The sequence below is a fragment of the Triticum aestivum genome, chromosome 7A (genome assembly GCF_018294505.1).
Source record: "Triticum aestivum cultivar Chinese Spring chromosome 7A, IWGSC CS RefSeq v2.1, whole genome shotgun sequence".
Lineage (NCBI taxonomy): Eukaryota > Viridiplantae > Streptophyta > Magnoliopsida > Poales > Poaceae > Triticum > Triticum aestivum.
In genome coordinates this window covers 26,380,405-26,386,846 of record NC_057812.1, presented here as the reverse complement: position 1 = coordinate 26,386,846, position 6,442 = coordinate 26,380,405, and positions in this window count along the sequence as shown.

Genomic DNA, 6,442 nt, shown 5'->3' with positions numbered 1-6,442 from the left:
ATTGGGCTAACCTTTTAGAGCTAAGGAAAAACTCTCACAGGCTTCCAACAAAGAATACAACTTTCAGAATCACATTCTAGACAGGGATGGACTGGCTCCTGTACGGAAAACGTAATAGATATTTTCCTGCTTATTTACCCGATTAGGCAGGATTGCCGAACTAAGATGTTCTATGTATTTTAAGAGGTTGTGAAAACAAATCCGTGCTATGTAATTTGTTGACAACTAACTAAAGCAAGTAAAAATGTTTGATGTACAAAAAATATAGCAAGTAACCAAATACTCAGTTTTCTAGAAAGCAGTTATACCGTTTTCTGCAGGCCACTGTTTTCTTGGTCCATGTGTTTATTTTGATCAATACTGGGAAATAACATATAAATATTTCGTTGAACATATACTAACCGTGAGTGACATCCAAAGCGTAGAGCATCTCTTTGCTAATATGTCTCTAAATATAGAATTGAGGCACAAGTTCCATGATTAGACTAAGATACATAAAGAAAGGCTAAAGTAGTAAGCTAGCTAGCTAGGTTCTTCTGCTTTATGTATAAATATCAATAAACTATTAACATTAGTACCGGGAACAAAGAAACAAGGTCCCATCAGAGATACTACTCGCAATCCCATCAGGGCCTTTAAGAATAGAACAATGGTAGGGAGATAAAAGAAGGAAAAATATCGATGATTTACAACCTTTTCTTTTTCTTTTTCATGCTTGATTTGTGGGATGTATCTCAGCAGATCGTATGTGACCAATTGCCATAAGCTTAGTCACTCTTTCAATCATGCGTGCATAATTGCGTATCTTTCGGCCTTTGGGTGATCTGCAATAGGGCACATTAGTTAGGTGTATAAGTGTGCTAGAGCTCAAGAGATGAAAATGTTCCCAAAAATATGATAACATCGACCAACCATCACAAATATGTCTACCCAAGAGAAAGTGGGCGTGGCCGCGACGACACGGGAGAATGTTGTTGAGGATATTTTTGTAGATTCTTCACAATAGTACAATAGTCGCATGTGATTTATTCGGTAGTGGAGAGTCACCACATGCCATTGAAAGAACACGGGGCACAAGTTTACTACAGTTCGGGCCCCCTTGCGTGGGTAGTAGCCATAACCCTTCCTTAACTCATATATTAGATGACCCGTTACACCATTGGTGTAGAGAATAACTGCAGCCCAAAAGTTAACTATTTGATACATAAAATGAAAGTTATGTGAACTAATTAAAAAGACCAAGCGCAGCGATCGGCACAAAAGACTAACTGTAGTGAACTATTTTTGTAGATTCTTCACAACAGTACAGCAGCCACACATGGGTAGTAACCATATTCCTTCCTTCGTTGATACACTAGTCCACTGCCGCAGCGGAGCACAGAATGAAAGGACCATCGGTGCCGGCGACAGAAAGAAAAAGCCAGGGGCGGCGAACGCTCTCACAAGGAAGTGGTCTTGTCGGCTGTCCCTGTTGTGGAACTTGACCAGTTTGTGGCCGAGAGGTCCATGGTGGCAGATCTGTCGCGCTGAGTGCCCGACGGCAAGTTTCCACGGACCCCGGCCGCCGGTGGACAGGTACTCCACAAATGATCACTGCATAACGGAATGCACGGAAGACGGTAAGATTAATGTCTACTATATTTGCACCGATAATCATCTATCGGACATCCTAAGCAATGCTTTTGTATTGTGAGTAGTTCTTGAAGACGTGAAGTAGAATTGTCGTTCAAGCTGTGAAGTGACCACGTCGTGCTTAGAGGGTGATGCTGCAGTTAAACACAACTTACATGTAGCCGAGTAGGATTAGTACTAGTCACTGATTTAGTATGATTTTTTTTTTTGCAGGGACCAATTTAGTTTGATATTCCCTTCGTTCCCAAATATTTGTCTTTCTAAAGATTTCAACAAATAACTACATACGAAGCAAAATGAGTGAATCTATAATATAAAATATGTCTACATGCATCCGTACGTTGTGTCCATTTGAAAATGCCTAGAAAGACAAGTTTTGGGAATGGAGGGAGTATTTCCTAGAGACTAGCAGCTATATATACATGTAAGCACTGCTGTAAAGTTTGTACCGTGAGTCGAAGCAATGAACAATACCCGCAAAAAATAGAGGAGAGACAAGGAAGTCATCATAAGGGGACACAGACACCGCCCTAGATGCTGACCCATCAGAGACACAGTTACTGATGGTGCAACGAAGAAGATAAGGAAAGCAGAAGACTTTAAATTCAGTCTAGTACACCAACCAACTCATCCAAAAGTCTGACTGATGGAGAAAGACTGCCAATATATTTAACCCCCCCTCCCCCCCACCCACCACGTCTAGACTTATTTAGTCTTCCGACGTGGGATTTATGTAGGTAGAAAATTTCTTTTTTAATTACTGCATAGGCACGGTTTTGAACTTTAAACCTCTTAAATCGGATGCCGTATTGAATTCATACACCATCTAACTCATTCAAAAGTCTGAACAGATGAAGAAAGACAGGCAAATTTCAACAACTATGACTATTGTTGCGTGTCCCTGTCCGGCTAGAAGTACTAGTGCATAACAGTACTAGTTCACGTCCAGCAAACGATCGATTAGGGATCGGAAGTTAGCTTTGTACCGCTGTGCCACTCGGTGTACAAGGTATTTTGCCAGGATCACACTAGTCTGCTTCGTTCATCATTGTCGTCATAGTTCATCGTCGCTGTTGTCAGAAAGCACTTACCGCCAGGACTTAGTCCAACGAAGAAAAGAACACTTAGAGCAACTCCAACGGATCGACCCAAATGAATGACGCTTCTGTCCGTTTTTTGTCCGTTTGGATCGGCCGCCCACCAGTTGTCCGTCTAATTTTTCATTTGAGTCGGTAGTGCACCCAATGCGCCGGCCCATTCCATGAATGCACGCGCTGTAGATCATGCCAGCGGCCATGTCGTCGTCCTGGTTTTGGCGCTCCAGCGCGCGGGAAAGGTTCGCGCGCGCGGACGAAAATCGGGCTAGCGCGCGCTGGTTTTGGCGCTCCAGCGCGCGGGAAAGGTTCGCGCGTGCCGCGGCCGGCACTCGTTATAAGAAGGCGCTCCCTCCACACTTTGTCCGTCGCCCACTCGTCGCCTCACTAGCCTCGCCGCCTCTGCGCCACGATGTTTATTCGCCGCCTGGGCGCATCAGATTTTCGCGGAGTCCGTGAGCGCCGCTCCGATGCCTTCTCCTCCGAGATCTGTTTTGGCGATAAACGCCTTATCTTCGGCACCTTCGACACCGCAGAGGAGGCGGCCCGCGCGCACGACGTGGCGGCCTAGCGCCTCCTGAGGCCTCGTGGGGAGATGAATTTTCCTGACGTGTCGAGCCAGCGGGCGCAGGATCTAGCGTCTCTCCTGCGGCTTTTCACCGATAAGGATCGTTATGTCCACCGGAGGCAGCAGTGTCGCCTCGCCATCGCCGAGATGGACGTGGAAGCCATGGTGGTGTGGCGCGACCGCTTCCCGCAGGACATCGTCGACGAGCGCCAGTTCTACAAGCAAAGGAGGACGGAGAGGGAGGCGAGGAGGACGGAGCGAGCCGCCTATCGGGAGGACAAGCGTGCGCGGAAGCAAGCCGCTTAATTGAAACTGAAGCTACCCGAAACATCGGGGTGGTACTTCAAGGACGAGCTGTATGCTGACGCCTACATTCATACGTCGGAGGAGGACATTACCGAGTCAGAGTCGGAAAGCGACGACGAGTAGTTAGTCTTTTCTTTTACCTGTGTACGCTAGAACTATCTATGTATTCTTGTTCTATCGGAAAAAATGGCTGGCGGCGTTGGTGACGAAGCAGGCGGTGACGGTGTGCTGTTGGATGTGGAGAGGCCAATGTGCCACCGACCAATGGGCCCGGGAAGGAGAGAGGGCGAGCGCGCGTGCGTCCGCCTTGTGTCTGCGCCGATGCAAATTCGGCTCAAAAATGGGCCGGGAATGGGTCAGCAGACGAACAAAATCGGACGCGCATCCATTTAGGTCGGTGCATTGGGTCAGCTTTTGTGTCCGTGCCGATCCAAACGAAAGACGGCGGACGAAATGGGTCGCCTCATTGAAATTGCTCTTAGGGCCATCCAAAAAGAAGAATACAACTTTAAGAACCACATTCTAGACAGTGACGGACTACCTACTTCCTGAAAAATGTAACAGATCCTCCTTGCATATATATATCAGATTATGCCCAGTTGCAAAACTATGATATTCTGTATATTTTGACCGGCTGTGGAAACAAATCCGTGGGAGGTAATTGATTTGACAACAAACTAAATTAATGACCCAGGCGTTTAGAAACAAATCCGTGAATGTAAAGCTTGATTGTACAAAATATAAATAAGTGTAATCATACACTGACTTGTCTAGAAAGCAGTTTTAGTCGACAGAATTATTATCGGTTCTTGCGGGCCACTGATTTCGTGGTTCATTTGGTTAGTTCCCTCAAACACTTGGAATATTTTCTTGCACATATACTAACCGTGACTGACAGCCAAAGCATAAAGCACCAGTCTGTTCATGTATCTCTACATTTATATAATTGACACGCTATATATATATATATATATATATATATATATATATATATATATATATATATATATATATATATATATATATATATATATATATATAAAGTCTATTTCCGGGTCGAACGGCCGCACCCAACCAAAAACCCTGGCTCCATCGCAATCGCTCTACATGGCTCAAGCCGCACCGTACGATGTCCATCCAACAGCCGTAGTGCTTCTTCAACCTCTGGTCTTCTTGCTCCAGCCGCCCAAAGCCGCGCCGGTCGTGCCACATGCTCCTGCCTCCCATGGCCGGCTGTGCTGCCGCGGAGGCCTCACCGCCCCCTACTCTTCCCACCGCTGGCCAGGCCCTGCGGCGACGGCAGCCTCACACCGTAGCCGAACCAGTGAACCCTCGTACTCCTCTCCGCACAAGCTTCCTCTGCCGCGTCTTCCCTGGCTCCCCGTCGTCCCCTTCCTAGGCCTCGCCGTCGTCGACTGCCCTGGTGCTCTCGGCGCGGCGTGGTCAACGTGGTCAAGGAACGACTTCCATCGGACGTGGACTGTACGTGGAGAGGCTGACACCTGGGTCCACGGCCGCAGCAAGGAAGTGCCTCCTTATTATGTGCAAAATAATTATTCCTCCACCGGACAGCGGGGACCACCAGACAGGCCACCGTATTTCATGAAAAAAACGTTTCCCCCCTGACTGCTGGGACCCACCAGCTACACCTTCGGACGCAAGGAAGTGCGTTCGGGCAAAACGAAAGAAAACGATTCGCCCCCTCACTACTAGGGAAAAGCCTAGCAGCAGCGCGGGTTTTGGGACTATTAGCAGCGCGGGGGCCGGCGCTACTAATAAGGCGCTATAGCTAACGTATAGCAGCAGCGCGGGTGCCACCCGCGCTACTACTACGTCCATTAGTAGTAGTGTGGTTAAAAACCCGCGCTACTACTAACCCGCGGATCGAATTTTTTGCGCGAATTTTCAAATTTCTGAATTATTTTAACCTCTAATCTCTAATCACCCTCATCGCTGCTCAATTTAATCTCTAATCACCCCTCATCATTCCAAATCATCTAACTTCCTGGACGGTCACCCATCCTCTCACTACTCCAGCCTGAGCACGCTTAACTTCCGGGTTCTATTCTCCCTCGATTCCAGGTCTGCACTTGTTGTTTTTCTGACAATAGTAAGATGTCAATCCTATTAACCCTCGGGAGTTTAGCTTGAGCATGAAGTCACACATTTCGCTGTTTGAGTTTAAAACTGTTGTTCTAAAAAATAATAATTATTTAGTAACACTAATATTTCTTGAATAAGGAGTTTGACCACATTTTGACCAAAGGTTGACCACAGTTTGACCAGATTTGACCAAAATTCCAAAAACTGAAATAATTATTTAGTAACACTAATACTTCTTGAATAAGTAGTTTGGCCACAGTTTGACCAGATTTGACCAAAATTAAAAAAAACTGAAATTTGAGCATCACTTTTTTTCCTTTTAGAATTTGAGGATTCTAAAAATTTGCAAACAGGCCGTAGCTGTCTCCATCGTATGCGGATTTTCGTGCTGAACATTTTGATATATTATACGTTTTTTTCTGACATCGCATGCAAAAGTTATAGCCGTTTTACATTTTCCCTACACTTTTTGCAAAACATGTCCAAATTTAAGTTTTTAAATTTTCCTAACTAGTAGATGTAGTAACATAACTACATCTCGAAGGATTTTAATTTTTGAAACATTTTGATATATTATACGTTTTTTCTAACATCGTATGCAAAAGTTATAGCCGTTTAACTTTTTTCCTACACTTTTTGCAAAACATGTCCAAATTTAAGTTTTTAAATTTTCCTAACTAGTAGATATAGTAACATAACTACATCTCGAAGGATTTTAATTTTTGAAGTTTTTATCATT